This window comes from Saccopteryx leptura, chromosome 3 (genome assembly GCF_036850995.1).
Source record: "Saccopteryx leptura isolate mSacLep1 chromosome 3, mSacLep1_pri_phased_curated, whole genome shotgun sequence".
Taxonomy (NCBI): Eukaryota; Metazoa; Chordata; class Mammalia; order Chiroptera; family Emballonuridae; genus Saccopteryx; species Saccopteryx leptura.
Window position 1 is genome coordinate 66,744,547 of NC_089505.1, and position 26,772 is coordinate 66,771,318.

Consider the following 26,772-nt stretch of genomic DNA (forward strand, 5'->3'; position numbering starts at 1 on the left):
AAATATCCTAGGCTCATCCATGGTGATGTGACATGGGGCCAAAGGTCCTGGGCACTTTTAATCTTCAGTGGCAAGTCAGCAGGCTGGGCAAGGTCAGGACACAAATGGCTGGAGCAAGGCTGGAAGAGACTGAACTCTGCTTTAAAAGAGTGGGGGTGCAGCTTACCTTCTCATGTCCCTTTTTCCCACAGCAAAGGCATGTCTCCTGGTGGGAACTGAGATGTCAGGCAGGCTTTAGCTTAATGACCTTTCTTTCCACTCCTGAAGCAGGACCCTGATGGAATCCTATGAAGCTCCTTTGGGGTGCTGGAGTCTTTAAGGGCATATGCCAAGAACTGGTGTTTTCCTGATCTCTTTTGAGCTCTATTTACCTTTTCTGTTCCTTTCTTGGTCATTATAGACCTTAAAAGCCATGCTCAGAAGATCTCACTGAGGGGCTTGAGGGCCCTTTTCAGTCTATATAAACTTTTTCCATATATCTGGAACTGATTGGAAAAAGACAAAAACAGCATTATTAGCTGGATCAAATAAAAGAGGGTAGAGGGTTGCAAGACAAACAGGTTTGGCATCTCCTTAGGAATCCAGAGTCTCTCCACTTTTGAAATAACATATACATTCCTAACATGAAAAATACTTTTTACACAATAAGGGATTTTTGGTAGGAAAAGGAAGTCTTTGGATTTGGCAGGCTATAAAATTTTATATGCCTTATTATAAGCACAGTTTTAGTGCAGTTTACAATCAGAGGATTGTAAAGTACTACCCCTAATGAACTCTTGATTTACTGAATAACTCAGTATATTAGTATTCAAAAGAAATTTTTAAAAATACTTTTTCAAAATGATAATAAACTAAACATTACATAAAAAGACATTATTAACAGTTATTATATATTTCCTAATATTTAAACCAAGATTTCAATATCACAAGGCTATGAAACAGCAAATAAGAAGAATTAACAAAAGACTTTTGAGGCCCTGGCCGGTTGGCTCAGTGGTAGAGCGTCGGCCTGGCGAGCAGAAGTCCCGGGTTCGATTCCTGGCCAGGGCACACAGGAGAAGTGCCCATCTGCTTCTCCACCCCTCCCGCTCTCCTTCCTCTCTGTCTCTCTCTTCCCCTCCCACAGCCAAGGCTCCATTGGAGCAAAGATAGCCCGGGTGCTGGGGATGGCTCTGTGGCCTCTGCCTCAGGCGCTAGAATGGCTCTGGTCGCAACAGAGCGACGCCCCGGATGAGCAGAGCATCGCCCCCTAGTGGGCATGCTGGGTGGATCCTGGTCGAGCACATGCGGGGGTCTGTCTGACTGCCTCCCCGTTTCCAGCTTCGGAAAAATACCCCCCCCAAAAAAAAAAACTTTTGAAATAACATATACATTCCTAACATGAAAAATACTTTTTACACAATAAGGGATTTTTGGTAGGAAAAGGAAGTCTTTGGATTTGGCAGGCTATAAAATTTTATATGCCTTATTATAAGCACAGTTTTAGTGCAGTTTACAATCAGAGGATTGTAAAGTACTACCCCTAATGAACTCTTGATTTACTGAGAAAAATAAGGAGTGGTCAAAATGCATTCACTATTGTCGGGAGCCGATCCACTACTGCTGGCTGACAAGGTCACAGCAGGAGAAGACCCACAACTGCTGGCTGACAAGGTCACAGCAGGAGAAGACCCACAACTGCTGGCTGACAAGGTCACAGCAGAAGAAGATCAAAAACTGCTGATTGACAAAGTCACAGCAGAGAAGACCAATGGCTGCGGGGTGACAAAGTCACTGCAGTGAAGACCAATGGCTGTGGGGTGACAAAGTCACTGCAAAAGGAAAGGCACGATACTTCCCCCTTTGATTTTTTTAATTAATCTGGCCTTATATCCCCCCTTTTTCTGGGTGTGTGCTATTATTTGTGGCACAGGGATAATAGTACCGTACTTTCCCTGTAGATTTGTAGTAATTTCTTTGGAAATGAGACAGAGGGTGTGAGTTCCACAGAAAAGCCTGTAAGCCCCTTGAACTGGGCTCATAGACATAAGAGGCTGGCTATGATATCCCTCATAAAGGGTTAAGTTTGTAGGAGAATTCCTTCTTAATCATGTTAGAAAGAATAGATTGTGACTTGTGACTAGGTAGGAGGCAGTGGCTGTGTACAGAGCACCTCTCGGCCTTCACTTAATTCAACATTTTTCCTCCTAGCCTTTTCATGTAATAGAGTAAAGAAACATTCCTTTCTTCTTGCTTATTTGATCTGCAGATAGTGATACACTCTGAGAAGAATAGAGGTAGAACTTAACTAGTGTTTAAATATAATAAATAAGTAATATTTGACTAGACAATAGTATCTTAGGTAAGGTATAATAAAATGGCCCATTGTGTGGCCTAGGATGAGAGCGCAGTCAGCAAGAAAAGAATGTTTTACTAAGAGAATTGTCTTTTGACTAAAGGCAATTGCTAGGCTTTCTCAATGAGATGTTCTCATAAGATTTACATACTTTCCAAAATTCTTTAATAATGAGAGAAATGTAGGAAAATCCATAGAAGTAATAACAATTAATGTCTTATGTTGCTACTAGGCTATCTTGCAAGTGCACTCTGTATATCTTTGGGTGAAAGCTATTCTTAATGTTATGTCAATTTCTTTATAGGCAAGCCTTTTAGAATCTTGTGAGAAAAAGTAGGACACTGCTTAAACTCAAAGCCATTTATCTGAGCAAACGGTTGTCCATTGTTAGTCCTTAATAATCTCGTCTGCTAATCTCTCTCTGCCCCTTAACTCACAACAGCAGTAAAGTTAGTTAACTTTTAGTACTAATACCTTAAAAGCTTTTACCGATGTTGTTATCACTATTCAAGTTATTTTGTATTTTGAATGATTTGCTACCTGGTTTGTAATTTATAGATATAAATTAACTGTTATCCGGAAACATGTAAACATAGTGAAACAGAAGCAATGATTAACACCATGTAATTGTAACTCAGTGTGTGTGTATAAAAAGGGAGCTATACTAGCATTTGGCAGAGATGCCTGGCAGTAAATGCTAACTAGAGAATAAAGAGAAAGAAAAGAATTCGGCTCTCTCACTCGATCTCGCCGACGCCGTCTCTTCCTGTGGGACCCCTGGATCCCCCCCGGGGCTGGACCCCGGCATTTGGCGCCCGATACAGGGACTCACAGGTAATCCCCCCTCGTTGTCTCGGGACGGCTAGGACTCCACTCAGGGTGCTGCAGACCCCCCTGTAAGAAAGACAGGGTGAGGATAGGTGGAGAATTTCAGAACTTAAGATTTTGAGAAGTCATGGGCCATACTGAGTCTAAAGAAAGAAGACTCTTTATGAAAGTTATTAAGTATACACTTTCCCAAAAAGGAGTTAAGGTCTCCTCTAAACAAGTAGCTCGTTTTATGAAATTCGTACAAAAATGTTCTCCATGGTTTCCAGATGAGGGAACGCTTGATTTTGAGAAATGGGTTAAAGTTGGAGAAGATTTAAAACTTTATTATGAGCTACATGGACCAGAAAAGGTTCCAGTTGATACATTTGCTTTATGGAGCTTGATTAAAGATGCCTTAAATCCAGAACATGAGATGCATAAACTTTCTAAGGCAACTGCTCCTCCAAAAGAAGAGACTCCGTTAATTAGAAGTAAAAGGCAGTCTCAAGATACTACAAATCATGCTATGGCCTCTTTAAAATTAAGTAAACATCAGGATGATAGTGAAAATCTTTTATCTCCAAAAGATGAGGCTGAATTAGAAGATGAGGCAGCTAAATATAATAGGGATAATGAGGATTGGAAGTCAAAAACAGTCTTGCCCATATTATATCCCTCCAAGACTGACAAAAAGGATGAAAATAAGGCTATTAAAATGTCTTTGCCTCTACCAGTACAATCACCAGATGTTAATGAAAAGAAAAAATCATCAGGGTTAACAGGGTTGCAGAAGGCAATTCAAGCTTCTTGCGACCAAGGGGAAACTGATTTGGCATTATGTTTCCCTGTGGCTGTGGCTGGTGAATTTGATGAGGAGGATCCTACATGGGAGCCGCTTTCTTATAAATTATTGAAAGAGTTGAAAATGGCTTGCAGTCAATATGGACCCACCTCTCCTTATACTATGTCTTTGATGGAAACAGTTTCTCATAATTGGATGACTCCTTATGATTGGGAACAAGTGGCTAGGGCTTGTTTGTCTGGAGGAAATTGTCTCCTTTGGAGAGCTGAATATGAGGAGCAAGCTAAACAACAGGCAGTTAGGAATCGGAGGACACATAATCCTGTGATTAGAGAAATGATTACGGGAGAAGGAGAATTTGCTGATGTTAGTGAACAGTTAAAACTTTCTAAACCAGCTTTGATACAAGTGAATAATTGTGCTATATCAGCTTGGAGAAAGTTGCCAGCTTTGTCTGGTGGAGATGTTACTGTGGTAGGAGTAAAACAGAAAGGTGATGAACCTTATGAGGAGTTTGTTGCTCGGTTGATTCAAGCAGTAAGAAGAGTTATTTCAAATGAGGCGGCAGGAGATATTATAATTAAACAGTTGGCTTATGAAAATGCTAATTCCACTTGCCAGGCTATGTTGCGGTCAGTGAGGAGAGAAGGAACGATAGGAGATTTCATCAAAGCCTGTCAGGATGTAAATCCTGCTTTTATTCAGGGAGTAACTATTGCTGCAAAATATGAGAAACAAGCCTCTTGTGGGGGTTGAAATGGAGGAATTTCGGCTGCCGGTTGTACCAGCTATTAGAATTTAAGAATGATTAGAGACTGAGATGAGTTTTAAAGTTGTGTTATTATCTGATTTTCTTTAGTAAATAGAAGGACTTAAGAGTTTGGAAAAATTAGTTTTTTCTGTTCTCCTCTTTCTCTCAACTCATTTTATTTCTTTCCTATTCTATGCCTGAAAAGAGGGCAAAGGAAACACCTGTTTGGATATGACTAAACAGAATCTCATAAACGGCCGTTCTTGAAACTTTTCAAGAGAGAGTTCTGTTTAGTTTCTATTCAATATGTTCCAATCAAAACTGCCCTGTGTAAAAATCAAGCAGGCCATATTCTGATCTCTAAAATCCCGGGTTTCTCTCTAATTTGTCTGGTTTGTCTACTTTGTTTAATTCTTGTTTGTGTTTGGTCTTTGTTTAATGTTGTCTAAATGTGATTTTTTTTAAGTTCTTGCATGCAAAAATTGAATATGCCGGCTCTAATATTATAAAAATATCATCCCTACAAATTTATAATTTTAATTGAAACAAATAAAGCGCGCTCATTTAAATTTAAATAGTATGAAACATAAATCCTAAAGACTTGTTGATTTTGACTAAACTGCTTCAAGCTTCAGGCTGCTTGCTGCCGCTGCAGAGCATGAAGCAGAGTAGATTTGCCTAACAAAGGTGTAGATTTTTTTAATATAGAAAAATAATAAAAGTCACTAAAGTTTTCCAGCTTTAATGTGTTCTTTAAATTGCCTGTTAATTAATGAAGTAGAAATGTTTTTATAAATATAGAAAACTCGTATACTGGAACCACTGCAAATCTTCTTTATCATGCTTCTTACTTTAAAAAATTTCTTTTAAATGCTGATATACAGAATTATTCAACAGCTGAGAGATGCTGGAATCCTACAGGAGATGCTGAACCTGTTTCTTCTGCAAACTTTTACCCTCTTTTGTTTAATCCAGCTAATAACATTGTTTTGTCTTTTTAGAAATAGCTCCAAATATACGGAAATAATTTATATAGATGAATAAGAACCCTTAAACCCCTCACCAGTTGCAGTGCCTCATGGCTACAGTGTAATTGTTATAGATTTACAGGATTGCTTTTTTACTATACCATTAGCTACACAGGATTGTCGAAGGTTTGCATTTAGTCTGCCATCAGAAAATTTTAAACAACCTTATGAAAAATATCAGTGGAAGGTATTGCCCCAGGGAATGAAAAACAGTCCCACGCTTTGTCAAAAATTTGTGAATCTAAATTCAAATTGCTTTTAGTAATTTTACAGGGCAGGTTTTATTTCATCTTCCTGCTCGCCCACTGCTGCAATTTCTAAAAAGACAATCAGTAATTTATCCCACTAAGACTTCTAGAAATCTGCTGCCCCCTCCCAGCCAGAAGGAGACTTCTGTGCCACCCGCATCACCAGTGACTTTCCAGCAAAGGCCATCAAGGAGCTCTCTGTATAATCCTGTTACTCGAGTGATGCAGCGATTGTCACTACAGGAAGCTAGACGACCTCCCTATCAACGGATGGCTCGCTCTACTCGAACTGTCAACCCACCAACCTGGGGCCAGTTGAAGGCATTGACTGTGAGGGCTGATTTAATTTGTCATCGACAAAACATACATCGTAACCCTGCTAATATGTTTATTGTTATGCTAGCTGTACTTTCAATTCAGGTACTTAATGTTGAGGCTACTGAACAAAACAAATCTTATTGGGCTTATATTCCAAATCCACCATTAGTTAAGCCTGTTACTTGGGGAGGAGATGATATACCTGTGTTTAATAATCATACTAAGTTTTTGGGAGGATCATGTAGTTCTTTTATTATGCATAAAACTAATTCAAATTTCTCATTTCATGGGAAAACGGATAAGGTACCTATATGTTTTATGTTTAATAATACTCACAAGATTTCTGGGTGTTTTCCTACTACACTTAAGACTATTTTGACTGATTCTCCTAAAAGTAATAAACCTAGACACCCAACAAGAGACTTATGGTCTCTCACAATTTTAATGCCTGGAGGCCCTGACACCCATGAGTATAATCCTGTTACATTGCCTCCTAAGGGATTTCACCCATGTGAACTTTATCCACCAAAAAAGGCAACTCAAGAGCCTTACTGGTGGTCTGTAGAGAATAGATTTGGTTTTCCCCCATGGCAAGAATGTGCATATTACAATTATATGAATTATACTGCATATGCTGTTAATTTCACTGTACAAGATTGGTCTAGTCCTTATTCTGAATATGATTATAGAAAATTAGTGCAGAAAATGAAAGACGATTACAGTTGGTCAGATAAATATAATCCTTTAAATAAAATCGTCACACGTTGGCAGTCTGCTGGATGGATACCTGCACAGCTGACTTATCAGGATGAATTAACCACCAGGTATCAAACAAAGCTTTGGCAGCTAATTGCAGCTGCTGCACCAGCATATTTGGTTAGGCCTTACCCTTATCCTGCTCAGAATATTTTTGTTCAGGCTTGTGTACCGGCTCCTTATGTACTCTTGATTGCTACAATAGACAGTAATCTTTCTGTTAGTACTTATAATTCTATATTTAGCATTTCCTGCTCTCGCTGTGTTTTAACAAACTGTCTATCTTATGACACCAAAGCTCAAGTTATGTTTATTTTGCGGCAGCCACCTTATGTGATGTTACCTGTTAGTCTGTCTCAGCCTTGGTATGATGACCCAGGGTTGCATGCACTACAGGCTGCTTCTGAAGCGCTTGCTCACCATCGAGGAAAGCGATTTGTTGCCGAATTGATTTTGGGAATTACTGCTCTTATTGCTATTATAGGATCTGTAGCTGCTTCCACCACTGCTTTAGCTCAATCAGTTCACACTGCAAATCATGTGGATAGTTTATCTCGTAATATATCTCTTGCATTAGCAGTACAGGAGACTATAGATAGAAAGTTAGAATTGAAAGTGAATGCTTTAGAGGAGGCTTTTATTCACATATGTAATGAGTTGTTAGCTATGAAAGCTAGAATGACTCTTAGATGCCATGCAGGATTCAGGTGGATATGTGTGACTCCTTTAGAATACAATCAGTCTATCATAGCATAGAATAATGTACAGAATCATTTGTTAGGTGTATGGAATAATAGTGATATTAGTTTAGATTTGAAGGAATTACATCAGCAGATACAAAACTTAGGACATTCAGGCTCTTTAGTCTCTGCCTCAGAAGTAGCTGATCAATTTGTTGAAAACATTAAAAGTATGTTTTCTATGCATGGCCTGACCTCTCTGGCTACTGATATAGGCATAATAATAGCTGTGGCAATTATCACTCTTCTTGTCCTTCCAGTCATGTTCCGACTCTTAAACAGCAATCTCAGAGAAACAACGGTGAAAATACAAAAGCTTTATTTAAATAATAAAAAAGGGGGAGATGTCGGGAGCCGATCCACTACTGCTGGCTGACAAGGTCACAGCAGGAGAAGACCCACAACTGCTGGCTGACAAGGTCACAGCAGGAGAAGACCCACAACTGCTGGCTGACAAGGTCACAGCAGAAGAAGATCAAAAACTGCTGATTGACAAAGTCACAGCAGAGAAGACCAATGGCTGCGGGGTGACAAAGTCACTGCAGTGAAGACCAATGGCTGTGGGGTGACAAAGTCACTGCAAAAGGAAAGGCACGATACTTCCCCCTTTGATTTTTTTAATTAATCTGGCCTTATATCCCCCCTTTTTCTGGGTGTGTGCTATTATTTGTGGCACAGGGATAATAGTACCGTACTTTCCCTGTAGATTTGTAGTAATTTCTTTGGAAATGAGACAGAGGGTGTGAGTTCCACAGAAAAGCCTGTAAGCCCCTTGAACTGGGCTCATAGACATAAGAGGCTGGCTATGATATCCCTCATAAAGGGTTAAGTTTGTAGGAGAATTCCTTCTTAATCATGTTAGAAAGAATAGATTGTGACTTGTGACTAGGTAGGAGGCAGTGGCTGTGTACAGAGCACCTCTCGGCCTTCACTTAATTCAACATTTTTCCTCCTAGCCTTTTCATGTAATAGAGTTAAGAAACATTCCTTTCTTCTTGCTTATTTGATCTGCAGATAGTGATACACTCTGAGAAGAATAGAGGTAGAACTTAACTAGTGTTTAAATATAATAAATAAGTAATATTTGACTAGACAATAGTATCTTAGGTAAGGTATAATAAAATGGCCCATTGTGTGGCCTAGGATGAAAGCGCAGTCAGCAAGAAAAGAATGTTTTACTAAGAGAATTGTCTTTTGACTAAAGGCAATTGCTAGGCTTTCTCAATGAGATGTTCTCATAAGATTTACATACTTTCCAAAATTCTTTAATAATGAGAGAAATGTAGGAAAATCCATAGAAGTAATAACAATTAATGTCTTATGTTGCTACTAGGCTATCTTGCAAGTGCACTCTGTATATCTTTGGGTGAAAGCTATTCTTAATGTTATGTCAATTTCTTTATAGGCAAGCCTTTTAGAATCTTGTGAGAAAAAGTAGGACACTGCTTAAACTCAAAGCCATTTATCTGAGCAAACGGTTGTCCATTGTTAGTCCTTAATAATCTCGTCTGCTAATCTCTCTCTGCCCCTTAACTCACAACAGCAGTAAAGTTAGTTAACTTTTAGTACTAATACCTTAAAAGCTTTTACCGATGTTGTTATCACTATTCAAGTTATTTTGTATTTTGAATGATTTGCTACCTGGTTTGTAATTTATAGATATAAATTAACTGTTATCCGGAAACATGTAAACATAGTGAAACAGAAGCAATGATTAACACCATGTAATTGTAACTCAGTGTGTGTGTATAAAAAGGGAGCTATACTAGCATTTGGCAGAGATGCCTGGCAGTAAATGCTAACCGGAGAATAAAGAGAAAGAAAAGAATTCGGCTCTCTCACTCGATTTCGCCGACGCCGTCTCTTCCTGTGGGACCCCTGGATCCCCCCCGGGGCTGGACCCCGGCACACTATTTTGTAACTACTAATCCTCTTTTTGACCTACAGTAATTTACACTATTAAGTCAATATGAGTGTCGGGGTGTCCAAGGGGGAAGCAGACTTTAGGAACTGGGAGAGGAGCCTGCCGCTTTTTTTTTTTTTTCTTTTCCTTTCCGTTTGTCCTGCAGCCAAGCTCATTAACAAGATAATGGGCTTCTCCCAAGCAGAAATTTAATTCAATCCACTACCTGTAACTAACGGCCTTGCTCTGAGCAGCTAATTAAAAATACAAATTTTGCCTGGCCTGTGGTGGCGTAGTGGATAAACCTTCGGCCTGGAATGCCAAGGTAGCTGGTTCGAAACCCTGGGCTTCCCTGGTCAAGGCACATACCGCAAGCAAGCAATGAACAACTAGCCTGAAACAACTATGAGTTGTTACTTCCCATTCCATGCTCCCCTTTCTCTCCTGTCTCTGTAAAATCAATAAAGTATTTTTTTAAAAAATACAAATTTTGGTCTGACCTGTGGTGGCGCAGTGGATAAAGCATCAACCTGGAAACACTGAGGTTGCCGGTTCAAAACCCTGGCTTGCCTGGTCAAGGCACATATGAGAGTTGATGCTTCCTGCTCCTCCCCCTTCTCTCTCTCTCTCTCTCCCTGTTCCTCCCCCTTCTCTCTCTCTCTCTCCCTCCCCCCTCCTCCCTAAAAAAAAAATAAAAAAATAAAAAAAATACAAATTTTGCCTGACTAGGCAGTGGTGCAGTGGATAGAGCATCGGACTGGGATGTGGAGGACCCAGGTTCGAGACCCCCGAAGTTGCCAGCTTGAGCGCGGGCTCATCTGGTTTGAGCAAAGCTCACCAGCTTGAGCCCAAGGTCGCTGGCTCAAGCAAGGGGTTGCTCAGTCTGCTGAAGGCCCGTGGTCAGGGCACATATGGGAGGGTGATCAATGAACAACTAAGGTGTTGCAACGCGCAAGGAAATACTAATGATTGATGTAAGGACCAAGAGAAGATCAGAAAATAAGCAGGGCACTAATGGAACAGGGAACTTAAGGGTTACAGGCAGGTCCTGCTCCTGTTCTGTTAGGAATAACATGCCCAAGGTCGTTCAAGAAGCAGAGACAGATAGGGACCCTGTGAGGCTGAGAGGAAAAAAAAGAAAAAGAAAAAGAAAAGACAAACGTTTGCATTCTATTGGTTAAAAGACCCTTATCAGAAGTTTATGTTTGGAATTCGCCAATGAGCTAGACCCCAGCCCTTGTTGCTATGCTATGTGCAGCCCCCTTAGCAAATAGGTTACCGCCACATCTGCTTCTGTATATGCTTGCTTGCTTAGCTTATAAAAAGATTTAGCTGTGAGCGCTAGGTGCGATTCCCATCTGCAGCTCCTTGTGAGCACAGTGTCTCTGGACACCTCGGGAATTTGCCCCTGCACAGGTAAAACTGGCCAATAAAGTTACATCTATACTCCTGAAAGTCTCCGACGTTTGTTCTTGTACCCGGTGAATGTTACAATTGATGCTTCTCATCTCTCCGTACCTGTCTATCTGTCCCTGTCTATCCCTCTCTGACTCTCTCTCAGTCACTGTTAAAAAAAAAAAGGAACTAAAGTGAAGCAGCTATGTCAATAAATCTTGCTCCCCCACTCCCTCTGCTCTGTCTGTAAAATCAATAAATAAAACCTTTAAAAAAATACAAATTTTACAAAATTACTTTCCCAATAGTGGGCTGCTTTAGCCCAAATGAGGTGGGTTTTTTTGTTTGTTTGTTTTTTGTTTTTTTACAGAGACAGAGAGTGAGTCAGAGAGAGGGATAGACAGGAACAGACAGACAGGAACAAAGAGAGATTAAAAGCATCAATCATTAGTTTTTCATTGCACGTTGCAACACCTTAGTTGTTCATTGATTGCTTTCTCATATGTGCCTTGACTGCGGGCCTTCAGCAGACCGAGTAACCCCTTGCTGGAGCCAGTGACCTTGGGCTCAAGCTGGTGGGATTTTGCTCAAACCAGATGAGCCCGTGCTAAAGCTGGCGATGTCAGGGTCTCGAACCTGGGTCCTCTGCATCCCAGTCTGACGTTCTATCCACTGCGCCACTGCCTGGTCAGGCCTAAATGAGGTTTTTAATTTCCCCACAATTCCCTGAAAATTCTTTTTACAATTTTTACTATTATGGCTAAAGCAGTGGGTCTCCCTCATGAATCCCATGTTCTCCCACATCAGACAACAACCATGCCATATGAAGTAACTGAGAGATTTGGAGAGGACCCAACACACGCCTCAGCCCCAAGGGAGAGAGTCAGAATTTTTCCACAATTATTTTACACTGGGGGGGGGGGGGCCAAGCCATCATTCTAATCCAGGGGTTCCCAAACTTTTTACACAGGGGGCCAGTTCACTGTCCCTCAGACCGTTGGAGGGCCGGACTATAAAAAAACTATGAACAAATCCCTATGCACACTGCACATATCTTATTTTAAAGTAAAAAAACAAAACGGGAACAAATACAATATTTAAAATAAAGAACAAGTAAATTTAAATCAACAAACTGACCAGTATTTCAATGGGAACTATGGGCCTGCTTTTGGCTAATGAGATGGTCAATGTTTGGTTCCATATTTGTCACTGCTAGCTGTAACAAATGATATGACGCGCTTCCGGAGCCGTGATGCGTGTGTCCTGCATCATCAGAATTAGTACTGTACGTGAGTGATGCTGCGCTTTGTGGCGCCATCACATACAGTACTTCAGAAGCACAGGATGCATCCACATCCTGTGCTTCTCTCACTGACCATTAATGAAAGAGGTGCCCCTTCCGGAAGTGCGGCGGGGGGTCAGATAAATGGCCTCAGGGGGCTGCATGCAGCCCGTGGGCTGTAGTGTGGGGACCCCTGCTCTAACCCATGGAGGGCCCACACGACCCCTATGTCCTAGGGAGGGGAAAGGGAGAGGCAGCCGGGGGCCCTCTCTTTGATAATTTTCATTTCCTATAATCCATTTTTTCTAAAATTTTTCTAAAGCAAAGTTCTAATTTTTAATACTATTCTTACCCTGTATTTTCCAAATGGGCAAAAACTCTTTTGGTCAGTAGGTGGATATCTGAAACTAGTTTCTACTCTATACTTCCTCTAGTTACCTTGCCGGGGTCCAGCCCCGGGGGGGATCCAGGGGTCCCACAGGAAGAGACGGCGTCGGCGAAATTCGAGTGAGAGAGCCGAATTCTTTTCTTTCTCTTTATTCTCTAGTTAGCATTTACTGCCAGGCATCTCTGCTCAATGCTAGTATAGCTCCCTTTTTATACACACACACTGAGTTACAATTACATGGTGTTAATCATTGCTTCTGTTTCACTATGTTTACATGTTTCTGGATAACAGTTAATTTATATCTATAAATTACAAACCAGGTAGCAAATCATTCAAAATACAAAATAACTTGAATAGTGATAACAACATCGGTAAAAGCTTTTAAGGTATTAGTACTAAAAGTTAACTAACTTTACTGCTGTTGTGAGTTAAGGGGCAGAGAGAGATTAGCAGACGAGATTATTAAGGACTAACAATGGACAACCGTTTGCTCAGATAAATGGCTTTGAGTTTAAGCAGTGTCCTACTTTTTCTCACAAGATTCTAAAAGGCTTGCCTATAAAGAAATTGACAGAACATTAAGAATAGCTTTCACCCAAAGATATACAGAGTGCACTTGCAAGATAGCCTAGTAGCAACATAAGACATTAATTGTTATTACTTCTATGGATTTTTCTACATTTCTCTCATTATTAAAGAATTTTTTGAAAGTATGTAAATCTTATGAGAACATCTCATTGAGAAAGCCTAGCAATTGCCTTTAGTCAAAAGACAATTCTCTTAGTAAAACACTCTTTTCTTGCTGACTGCGCTTTCATCCTAGGCCACACAATGGGCCATTTTATTATACCTTACCTAAGATACTATTGTCTAGTCAAATATTACTTATTTATTATATTTAAACACTAGTTAAGTTCTACCTCTATTCTTCTCAGAGTGTATCACTATCTGCAGATCAAATAAGCAAGAAGAAAGGAATGTTTCTTTACTCTATTACATGAAAAGGCTAGGAGGAAAAATGTTGAATTAAGTGAAGGCCGAGAGGTGCTCTGTGCACAGCCACTGCCTCCTATCTAGTCACAAGTCACAATCTATTCTTTCTAACATGATTAAGAAGGAATTCTCCTACAAACTTAACCCTTTATGAGGGATATCATAGCCAGCCTCTTATGTCTATGAGCCCAGTTCAAGGGGCTTACAGGCTTTTCTGTGGAACTCACACCCTCTGTCTTATTTCCAAAGAAATTACTACAAATCTACAGGGAAAGTACGGTACTATTATCCCTGTGCCACAAATAATAGCACACACCCAGAAAAAAGGGGGGATATAAGGCCAGATTAATTCAAAAGATTAAAGGGGGAAGTATCATGCCTTTCCTTGCGGTGACTTTGTCAACCCGCAGCTGTTGGTCTTTACTGCGGTGACTCTATCTTCTTTTGCTGTGACTTTGTCAACCAGCAGTTGTGGATCTTCTTCTGCTGTGACCTAGTTAGCCAGCATTAGTGGATCGGCTCCCGACATCTCCCCCTTTTTTATTATTTAAATAAAGCTTTTGTATTTTCACCGCTATTTCCCTGTGATTGTTGTTTAAAAGTCGGAACATGACTGGAAGGACAAGAAGAGTGATAATTGCCACAGCTATTATTATGCCTATATCAGTAGCCAGAGAGGTCAGGCCATGCATAGAAAACATACTTTTAATGTTTTCAACAAATTGATCAGCTACTTCTGAGGCAGAGACTAAAGAGCCTGAATGTCCTAAGTTTTGTATCTGCTGATGTAATTCCCTCAAATCTAAACTAATATCACTATTATTCCATACACCTAACAAATGATTCTGTACATTATTCCATGCTATGATAGACTGATTGTATTCTAAAGGAGTCACATATATCCACCTGAATCCTGCATGGCATCTAAGAGTCATTCTAGCTTTCATAGCTAACAACTCATTACATATGTGAATAAAAGCCTCTTCTAAAGCATTCACTTTCAATTCTAACTTCCTATCTATAGTCTCCTGTACTGCTAATGCAAGAGATATATTACGAGATAAACTATCCACATGATTTGCAGTGTGAACTGATTGAGCTAAAGCAGTGGTGGAAGCAGCTACAGATCCTATAATAGCAATAAGAGCAGTAATTCCCAAAATCAATTCAGCAACAAATCGCTTTCCTCGATGGTGAGCAAGCGCTTTAGAAGCAGCCTGTAGTGCATGCAACCCTGGGTCATCATACCAAGGCTGAGACAGACTAACAGGTAACATCACATAAGGTGGCTGCCACAAAATAAACATAACTTGAGCTTTGGTGTCATAAGATAGACAGTTTGTTAAAACACAGCGAGAGCAGGAAATGCTAAATATAGAATTATAAGTACTAACAGAAAGATTACTGTCTATTGTAGCAATCAAGAGTACATAAGGAGCCTGTACACAAGCCTGAATAAAAATATTCTGAGCAGGATAAGGGTAAGGCCTAACTAAATATGCTGGTGCAGCAGCTGCAATTAGCTGCCAAAGCTTTGTTTGATACCTGGTGGTTAATTCATCCTGATAAGTCAGCTGTGCAGGTATCCATCCAGCAGACTGCCAACGTGTGACGATTTTATTTAAAGGATTATATTTATCTGACCAACTGTAATCGTCTTTCATTTTCTGCACTAATTTTCTATAATCATATTCAGAATAAGGACTAGACCAATCTTGTACAGTGAAATTAACAGCATATGCGGTATAATTCATATAATTGTAATATGCACATTCTTGCCATGGGGGAAAACCAAATCTATTCTCTACAGACCACCAGTAAGGCTCTTGAGTTGCCTTTTTTGGAGGATAAAGTTCACATGGGTGAAATCCCTTAGGAGGCAATGTAACAGGATTATACTCATGGGTGTCAGGGCCTCCAGGCATTAAAATTGTGAGAGACCATAAGTCTCTTGTTGGGTGTCCAGGTTTATTACTTTTAGGAGAGTCAGTCAAAATAGTCTTAAGTGTAGTAGGAAAACATCCAGAAATCTTGTGAGTATTATTAAACATAAAACATATAGGTACCTTATCCGTTTTCCCATGAAATGAGAAATTTGAATTAGTTTTATGCATAATAAAAGAACTACATGATCCTCCTAAAAACTTAGTATGATTATTAAACACAGGTATATCATCTCCTCCCCAAGTAACAGGCTTAACTAATGGTGGATTTGGAATATAAGCCCAATAAGATTTGTTTTGTTCAGTAGCCTCAACATTAAGTACCTGAATTGAAAGTACAGCTAGCATAGCAATAAACATATTAACAGGGTTACGCTCTATATTTTGTTGACGACAAATTGAATCAGCCCTTTCAGACAACGCCTTCAACTGGCCCCAGGTTGGTGGGTTGACAGTTCGAGTAGAGCGAGCCATCCATTGATAGGGAGGTCGTCTAGCTTCCTGTAGTGACAATCGCTGTATCACTCGAGCAACAGGATTATACAGAGAGTTCCTTGATGACCTCTGCTGGGAAGTCACTGATGACGCGGGTGGCACAGAAGTCTCCTCCGGACTGGATGGTGTATAAGGAGGAGGAGGAGGGAGATAAGGAGAGGGCGGCAGCGGAGACCATGGCGAATCAGCCGGTCTGGGATCCAAAGAGGCGAGTCAGCGTCCTGTGGAAATATACAAGCATACCCTCTCCCTTGAGTTAAAATTACATCTGGACCTTTCCATTGACCTGTCAATAAATCCTTCCACTTTGCCATTGGTTTAGGCTTATCCAGATCCAGATTCCAGTGTCTCAGGTGTTGAATAATCCTGTATATCAGCATTCAAAAGAAATTTTTTAAAGTAAAAAGCATGATAAAGAAGATTTGCAGGAGTTCCAGTATATGAGTTTCCTATATTCATAAAAACATTTCTATTCTATTAATTAACAGGCAATTTAAAGAACACATTAAAGCTGGAAAACTCTAGTGACTTTTATTATTTTTCTATAGTAAAAAATTCTACACCTTTGTTAGGCAAATCTACTCTGCTTCATGCTCTGCAGCAGCAGCAAGCAGCCTGAAGCTTGAAGCAGTTTAGTCAAAATTAACAAGTTTTTAGGATTTATATTTTATACTATTTAAATTTAAATGAGCGCGCTTTACTTGTTTCAATTAAAATTATAAATTTGTAGGGATGATATTTTTATAATATTAGAGCCGGCATATTCAATTTTTGCATGCAAGAACTTAAAAAATCACATTTAGACAACATTAAACAAAGACCAAACACAAACAAGAATCAGACAAAGTAGACAAATCAGACAAATTAGAGAAAAACCCGGGATTTTAGAGATTAGAATATGGCCTGCTTGATTTTTACACAGGGCAATTTTGATTGGAACATATTGGATAGAAACTAAACAGAACTCTCTCTCAAAAAGTCTTGAGAACGGCCGTTTATGAGATTACGTTTAGCCATATCCAAACAGGTGTTCCCTTTGCCCTCTTTTCAGGCATAGAACGGGAAAGAAATAAAATGAGTTGAGAGAAAGAGGAGAACAAAAAAAAAAACTAATTTTTCCAAACTCTTAAGTTCTTCTATTTTACTAAAGAAAATCAGATAATAACACAACTTTAAAACTCATCTCAGTCTCTAATTATTCTTAAATTCTAATAGCTGCTACAACCGGCAGCTGAAATCCCTCCATTTCAACCCCCACAAGAGGCTTGCTTCTCATATTTTGCATGGAGCCACGGGGGAGGCCCGAGTGGGGTCTGAGACAGACCGGAGTTGACAAATGGATTCAGGCTGGCCCCAATTGTTATCGGGGCCTGAGGCTGGCCCCCTTGCCAGTTTCCCTGATTGCTACTTTGATTACTTGTCAGATTTGAATTATGTGGGGGCTGCCATTCTATTCCTAAATTTGGTCCTAATGGCTGTCCGTTTTTGTGAAATTTAGAACGGCACTGCTTTGCCCAATGATATCCTTTTTGACAGCGTGGACACAAAGTCTTAGGCAATGGGACATTATTATTAGCATTATTAATTACGGGAGCTATCCCTTGCACTCCTGGGCCTGCTTGCCCACTCTTGTTAGGGCATTGTCGGCTAAAGTGGCCCGTTTGATTACAAGTAAAGCAAGTAAGACTTCCCTTAGAGGAAGCTTCATTGACAGAAGGCATTTTTCCTTGATACATGGTCTTAATAAATTGAGGATACGTTTCTCCTTTTAAAGCTGCAGCAATAGTTACTCCCTGAACAAAAGCAGGATTTACATCCTGACAGGCTTTGATGAAATCTCCTATCGTTCCTTCTCTCCTCACTGACCGCAACATAGCCTGGCAAGTGGAATTAGCATTTTCATAAGCCAACTGTTTAATTATAATATCTCCTGCCGCCTCATTTGAAATAACTCTTCTTACTGCTTGAATCAACCGAGCAACAAACTCCTCATAAGGTTCATCACCTTTCTGTTTTACTCCTACCACAGTAACATCTCCACCAGACAAAGCTGGCAACTTTCTCCAAGCTGATATAGCACAATTATTCACTTGTATCAAAGCTGGTTTAGAAAGTTTTAACTGTTCACTAACATCAGCAAATTCTCCTTCTCCCGTAATCATTTCTCTAATCACAGGATCATGAGTCCTCCTGTTCCTAACTGCCTGTTGTTTAGCTTGCTCCTCATATTCAGCTCTCCAAAGGAGATAATTTCCTCCAGATAAACAAGCTTTAGCCACTTGTTCCCAATCATAAGGAGTCATCCAATTATGAGAAACTGTTTCTATCAAAGACATAGTATAAGGAGAGGTGGGTCCATATTGACTGCAAGCCATTTTCAACTCTTTCAATAATTTATAAGAAAGCGGCTCCCATGTAGGATCCTCCTCATCAAATTCACCAGCCACAGCCACAGGGAAACATAATGCCAAATCAGTTTCCCCTTGGTCGCAAGAAGCTTGAATTGCCTTCTGCAACCCTGTTAACCCTGATGATTTTTTCTTTTCATTAACATCTGGTGATTGTACTGGTAGAGGCAAAGACATTTTAATAGCCTTATTTTCATCCTTTTTGTCAGTCTTGGAGGGATATAATATGGGCAAGACTGTTTTTGACTTCCAATCCTCATTATCCCTATTATATTTAGCTGCCTCATTTTCTAATTCAGCCTCATCTTTTGGAGATAAATGATTTTCACTATCATCCTGATGTTTACTTAATTTTAAAGAGGCCATAGCATGATTTGTAGTATCTTGAGACTGCCTTTTACTTCTAATTAACGGAGTCTCTTCTTTTGGAGGAGCAGTTGCCTTAGAAAGTTTATGCATCTCATGTTCTGGATTTAAGGCATCTTTAATCAAGCTCCATAAAGCAAATGTATCAACTGGAACCTTTTCTGGTCCATGTACCTCATAATAAAGTTTTAAATCTTCTCCAACTTGAACCCATTTCTCAAAATCAAGCGTTCCCTCATCTGGAAACCATGGAGAACATTTTTGTACGAATTTCATAAAACGAGCTACTTGTTTAGAGGAGACCTTAACTCCTTTTTGGGAAAGTGTATACTTAATAACTTTCATAAAGAGTCTTCTTTCTTTAGACTCAGTATGGCCCATGACTTCTCAAAATCTTAAGTTCTGAAATTCTCCACCTATCCTCACCCTGTCTTTCTTACAGGGGGGTCTGCAGCACCCTGAGTGGAGTCCTAGCCGTCCCGAGACAACGAGGGGGGATTACCTGTAGGTCCCTGTATCGGGCGCCAAATGCCGGGGTCCAGCCCCGGGGGGGATCCAGGGGTCCCACAGGAAGAGACGGCGTCGGCGAAATTCGAGTGAGAGAGCCGAATTCTTTTCTTTCTCTTTATTCTCTAGTTAGCATTTACTGCCAGGCATCTCTGCTCAATGCTAGTATAGCTCCCTTTTTATACACACACACTGAGTTACAATTACATGGTGTTAATCATTGCTTCTGTTTCACTATGTTTACATGTTTCTGGATAACAGTTAATTTATATCTATAAATTACAAACCAGGTAGCAAATCATTCAAAATACAAAATAACTTGAATAGTGATAACAACATCGGTAAAAGCTTTTAAGGTATTAGTACTAAAAGTTAACTAACTTTACTGCTGTTGTGAGTTAAGGGGCAGAGAGAGATTAGCAGACGAGATTATTAAGGACTAACAATGGACAACCGTTTGCTCAGATAAATGGCTTTGAGTTTAAGCAGTGTCCTACTTTTTCTCACAAGATTCTAAAAGGCTTGCCTATAAAGAAATTGACAGAACATTAAGAATAGCTTTCACCCAAAGATATACAGAGTGCACTTGCAAGATAGCCTAGTAGCAACATAAGACATTAATTGTTATTACTTCTATGGATTTTTCTACATTTCTCTTATTATTAAAGAATTTTTTGAAAGTATGTAAATCTTATGAGAACATCTCATTGAGAAAGCCTAGCAATTGCCTTTAGTCAAAAGACAATTCTCTTAGTAAAACACTCTTTTCTTGCTGACTGCGCTTTCATCCTAGGCCACACAATGGGCCATTTTATTATACCTTACCTAAGATACTATTGTCTAGTCAAATATTACTTATTTATTATATTTAAACACTAGTTAAGTTCTACCTCTATTCTTCTCAGAGTGTATCACTATCTGCAGATCAAATAAGCAAGAAGAAAGGAATGTTTCTTTACTCTATTACATGAAAAGGCTAGGAGGAAAAATGTTGAATTAAGTGAAGGCCGAGAGGTGCTCTGTGCACAGCCACTGCCTCCTATCTAGTCACAAGTCACAATCTATTCTTTCTAACATGATTAAGAAGGAATTCTCCTACAAACTTAACCCTTTATGAGGGATATCATAGCCAGCCTCTTATGTCTATGAGCCCAGTTCAAGGGGCTTACAGGCTTTTCTGTGGAACTCACACCCTCTGTCTTATTTCCAAAGAAATTACTACAAATCTACAGGGAAAGTACGGTACTATTATCCCTGTGCCACAAATAATAGCACACACCCAGAAAAAAGGGGGGATATAAGGCCAGATTAATTCAAAAGATTAAAGGGGGAAGTATCATGCCTTTCCTTGCGGTGACTTTGTCAACCCGCAGCTGTTGGTCTTTACTGCGGTGACTCTATCTTCTTTTGCTGTGACTTTGTCAACCAGCAGTTGTGGATCTTCTTCTGCTGTGACCTAGTTAGCCAGCATTAGTGGATCGGCTCCCGACATCACCTCACCCTTACTCTAGCGCCCTTCCCCCCACCACTCCACACACAGCATGTCCTGGCCTTGCCTTCCGCTCTTCTCTCACCCAAATGACTTACTTGCCAGCCCTTCACCCCTAGAGTCTGGGGAAACACTTTCAATTTGTGGGCTGCGCTTTTCTCTCACCCCTTGGCTGCTTGTAATATTAGACGTCTCTTTTTCCAATGTCCTTCTTTCTTGCAATATGCATATTGATTCTTTCCTAGCAGAGCCCTAGTCCTTCTTGAGTCATTTCCTTCCTCCATTGATCCCCCTCCTGGCCCTAGGAATGCCTTTTTACAATATTGAAACTTGTCCTGGAAAATGCAAGAATTAGCACACTAATAAAAGCAAAAAGATAAGACAGATAGTAACTAACACTCAGAATAAAGGGTGTTTGACTATAGAAGTATTAATTATTACACAAGATGAGGGAAAGAAGTCAGCAGAAGAGAACAATTTCTTCAGGGGAGAAATCAGAAAGAGTGCCCTGAAGCCAAAGGTCTTGGATCCAAGAACAAAGAGAATTTACAGTACAAACTATTCACCATTTAATATTGCCTTCTAGTTTTAAGCCAGAAACCTCCAATTTTTGACACAAAAACTTAAGCCAGGCCTTAAAATCAGACACATTTAGACATTAAACAAAGACTTCACATATACAAATTTCAAATCAAGAAATTTAAATGAGTGTGCTTTACTTATTCTAATTTTTCTGACAAAGACAAAGGCTCAATAGACGAGGGAAGGGTTCCCCCTAGTGGCCTCTCAGGTGTTCACAGGCTGCATCCCTAAAAGGACTTGAGACTCAAACTCAGGGGTTTCAGACAAAAACAATAAAAGCAAAGACTGAGATCTCAACAAACACATAAGTGTCCCTGGAAGTCCTGAGGTGAAACTGATCAGCTCAGTATCAACTCAGTCCCTACTCAGGTCTCTTCCCGCGAGCACCCCAAATGTGGCATCACCAAATGTCCCCACTAATGTTTCCCTCTGAGAGCACTACTAGATATCTCTGGAAATTCTGGGCAGGATGAAGTCCCCACTAATTGTCTCCCTAGAGAAACAGATGTCTCTGGAGTTCCGAGGCAGAACTGACTAACCTGGTTAGCTCAGTTCCCACTAATGCCCTCCTAGAGTATGAGCAGATATCCCTGGGAGTCCGAAGCAGGACCTAATCCCCACTAATTGTCCTTCCAGAGTACAACCAGACATCTCCCAGGGGAGCCTTAGGCAGGACCAAAAACTCTCCACTGACGTCTCGGCCTTGGAGAGTCCACTGTGAAAGTGTGATTGCGTCCAGTCCCTTATGCAGCAGATCCAGACAGACAGACTAGATCCAAACAGCAAAGCAGAAGATTGGCTCTACCTACACCTCCAGAGTTCCAAACAGCAAAGCCAAAGATCTGCCCTGCCGGGGGTCCAGCCCCGGGGGGGATCCAGGGGTCCCACAGGAGGAGACGGCGTCGGCAAAAATGGAGTGAGAGAGCCGAATTCTTTTCTTTCTCTTTATTCTCCAGTTAGCATTTACTGCCAGGCATCTCTGCCAAATGCTAGTATAGCTCCCTTTTTATACACGCACACTGAGTTACAATCACATGGTGTTAATTATTGCTTTTGTTTCAATATGTTTGCATGTTTCCGGATAACAGTTAATTTACATCTATGAGTCACAAATCAGGTAGCAAATCATTCAAAATACAAAATAACTTGAATAGCGATAACAACATCAGTAAAAGCTTTTAAAGTATTAGTCTGTTGTGAGTTAAGGGGCAGAGAGAGATTTAGCAGATGACTAATAATGGACCACCGCTTGCTCAGGTAGATGGCCTTGAGTTTATGCAGTGTCCTACTTTTTCTCACAAGATTCTGAAAGGCTTGCCTCTAAAGAAATTAACATAACATTAAGAATAGCTTTCATCCAAAGATATGCAGAGTGCACTTGCAAGATAGCCCAGCAGCAACACAAGACATTCCATGGATTTCCCTACATTTTTAAATCTCATGAGAACATCTCATTGAGAAAGCCTAGCAATTGCCTTTAGTCAAAAGACAATTCTCTTAGTAAAACATTCTTTTCTTGCTGACTACCCTCTCATCCTAGGCCACACAATGGGCCATTCTACTATACCTTATCTAAGATACTATTGTCTAATCAAATATTACTTATTTATTATATTTAAACACTAGTTAAGTTCTGACTCTATTCTTCTCAGAATATACCACTATTTGCAGATCAAATAAGCAGGAAGAAAGGAATGTTTCTCCACTTATCACATGAAAAGGCTAGGGAGGAAAAAATGTTAAGTGAAGGCCGAAGGGTGCTCTGTGCACAGCCACTGCCTCCTAACCATTCACAAGTCACAATCTATTCTTTTTATCATGATTAAGAAGGAATTCTCCTACAAACTTGACCCTTTACGAGGGATATCATAGCCAGCCTCTTATGTCTATGAGCCCAGTTCAAGGGGCTTACAGGCTTTTCTGTGGAACTCACACCCTCTGTCTCATTTCCAAAGAAATCACTACGAATCTACAGGGAAAGCACAGTACTATTATCCCTGTGCCACAAATAATAGCACACACCCAGAAAAGGGGGGATATAAGGCCAGATTAATTCAAAAAGTCAAAGGGGGAAGTATCGTTGTGCCTTTCCTTTGCGGTGACTTTGTCACCCCGCAGCCATTGGTCTTCTCTGCTGTGACTTTGTCAATCAGCAGTTTTTGATCTTCTCCTGCTGTGACCTTGTCAGCCAGCAGTTGTGGGTCTTCTCCTGCTGTGACCTTGTCAGCCAGCAGTTGTGGATCGGCTCCCGACACTGCCCTACCTACATCCTAGTCCCAAAGAGATTGACCAGTACTGATCCCAAACAGAACTCAGTAAAGCAAGAATTCAGAGGAAAGCTAAAATTCAGTAAAGCAAAAGAGTTGCTTTACCTACCTCCTTCATTTCTCTGCCGAATTGTCCAAATTGTTGAATTTGGGAACTGGGAGGTGTCTGCCGAAGAACTGTCTGGACCCACAGAAAAACCAGGAGCCTTGGAATGTCTCAGGTGGGGCATCTCCTTGAGATTCAAGTGGGGTCTGGCAGCTCCCCAGAGAGACCAGCCGATTTGGGGTGTCTCTACCCAGTGCCATGAAACACCAGAGCCCCACATTGGGCGCCAAATGTTGTAAAGTACCATACTCCAGTGTAAAGCCAGTAGCCATGGCCACCATCACAGCCTCCTGGCCCATGGAGGTTCGCATTTGATTCAGACAGATGGTAATGAAACAACAGAGCCAAGAACTGGTGGGCCATTACCTTTAATCCCAGCTTGCACCCAGCAGACAAAAATACACACAGTGGTAAAACACTTCCCTTTCCATTCAGGGCTCCCAAAGCCACTAACTTATCTGAGTTTCCTAGAATCAAAGGTTTCTACCTCACCAGCCTTATTCACCTCTGTTCCCCATCTCCTTCTCTCTGTACAAACTCTGCACAAACTGATTTCTTCAGCATTCTGCCATCTTGGCTGCCTCTCCTCTCCTCCACGTAGCCTTTCTCTGCTCTCCTCTCTAATGCTAATCTCAGGAACCGAGAGAGAGCAAGCTCCCAGTCTTCCCCATATTATAGTGTAGAGATCAAAACCTTTAATCCAATATACAAACAAGGAAGTCTCTGATACAAAGTCACTTAGGGTGGGAAAGGCTTAGTCTTAAAACTAAGCCTTAGGGGCCTGACCTGTGGTGACACAGTGGGTAAAGCATCAGTCTGGAATGCTGAGGTCACCGGTTCGAAACCCTGGGCTTGCCTGGTCAAGGCACATATGGGAGTTGATGCTTCCTGCTCCTCCCCTGCCCTTCTCTCTAAAAATGAATAAAATCTTTAAAAAAACAAAGAACAAACCTGGTTTGTTTAAAAAAAAACACAAAAAACTAAGCCTTAGTGTTGGAATCCATGGGAGTCCGAAAGACCAGAGTAACAGGCTTTATTGAAAGGAAGAAAGGAACCCTGCCGGGCACTTCTCCCGGGGGAGAAGAGCACCGGTTACAGACTAGGGGCGAGTTATGTAGTGTTTGGGAGAGCCTGAGGGGATACTGAGGCAAAAGTCCTGGTATGTCCGGAATGCTCCTGCTTGGGGGGCTTTGAGCATGTGGGTGTTGAATCAAAAGTCCTGGTGTGTTCGGAGCCCCTCCTTGGGGAAGCTTCTCAGCTTTTTGGAATTCCTCTGTCTCAGGGTCAATAGTCCAGTAAGGGTGAGGTCTGACAGATAAGCGGAACATCAAGAGGGCAGTTTGGAATTCACGTATCTATCACTTAGGGTATAACAACCCTGCCTGCTTACAGCCTGTCCCCACACTCAATGCAAACTATAAGCGAGCAAACATATATATCATATTTACAAACGTATTTGACCAACACCCAGATGCTGAAAAGTACCGTATCTCACTTCTGCAGGTTTACGTAGAGACACCAAGTCCAAATGAGTTTTGAAGGGTTTTATTAAAGGAGGAGATTTATTAAATATGCCGGCCACATATGGCTGACATGAGGCATTTGCAGATCCAAATTGTGTGTGTGAAATCCACCTCAGGGGCTGGTTATATACCCTTGATCTCACACACACAGGCTGGGGGAAGCATGACATCATGACACAATTCTTAACAAGCCCACAACATTTGTTTAGGGGATACACAAAAACATTAAGACTTTCAAGGTAACACAATCAAAGACATTTACAATCTTTCAGGTTCATCTTCCCTCCTTTGCCTAGAGGTATGTTACTCTCAAGATTCCAGGAAAGGCCTGACCAGGTGGTGGCACAGTGGATAGAGCATCAGACTGGGATGCAGAGGACCCAGGTTCGAGACCCCAAGGTTGCCAGCTTGAGCACGGGCTCATCTGGTTTGAGCAAAAAGCCCACCAGCTTAGACCCATGGTCGCTAGCTCCAGCAAGGGGTTGCTCGGTCTGCTGAAGGCCCACGGTCAAGGCACATATGAGAAAGCAATCAATGAACAACTAAGGTGTTGCAACCCGCAATGAAAAACTGATGATTGATGCTTCTCATCTCTCTCCATTCCTGTCTGTCTGTCCATGTCTATCCCTCTCTCTGACTCACTCTCTGTCTCTGTAAAAAAAAAAAAAAAGATTCCAGGAAGGGAGGTATGTAAATTCTGTCTCTTATTGAAAGGTAAAAGAAGTTCCTCAGGTAACCTTTATTCTATAGTTAGAACTAAATGACCCATTGTTCTTGCAAACCAGAAACTTCTACATTCTTCTCTCTCCCCTCCCCAAAGGAAGAATGGGACAGGAAAGCCTGACCTTTCTTCCTAGAATATCAATATTAATTTTGCAGCTTTTTGGTACCTTACTACAGAAGCAGGGATCAGGGTGATATATACCAGCCAAGTAACCCCAAAAATTGCCACCAGGCCATCAAAGCTGGGGGAGAAGCAGAGAATGAGTTCTCCTTTACAACCCTCTGGAGGAACTAAGCTTCTGCAAAAACCTTGATCTGGGATGTTGGTCAAATAAGTTTGTATGTAAAACCAGTAGCTGCCACCATCATCACACATCACAGCTGCCTGGCCCATGCAGGTTTCACATTTGATTCAGACAGTAATGAAACAACGGAGCCAAGAACTGGTGGTTCATTACCTTTAATCTGAGCTCGCACACAGAGTGTGCAAGCAAGAAACACACACAGTGGGAAAACACTTCCCTTTCCATTCAGGGCTCCCAAAGCCACTGACTTATCTGTGTATTCCTAGAATTAAATGTTTCTACCTCACCAGCCTTATTCACTTCTGTTCC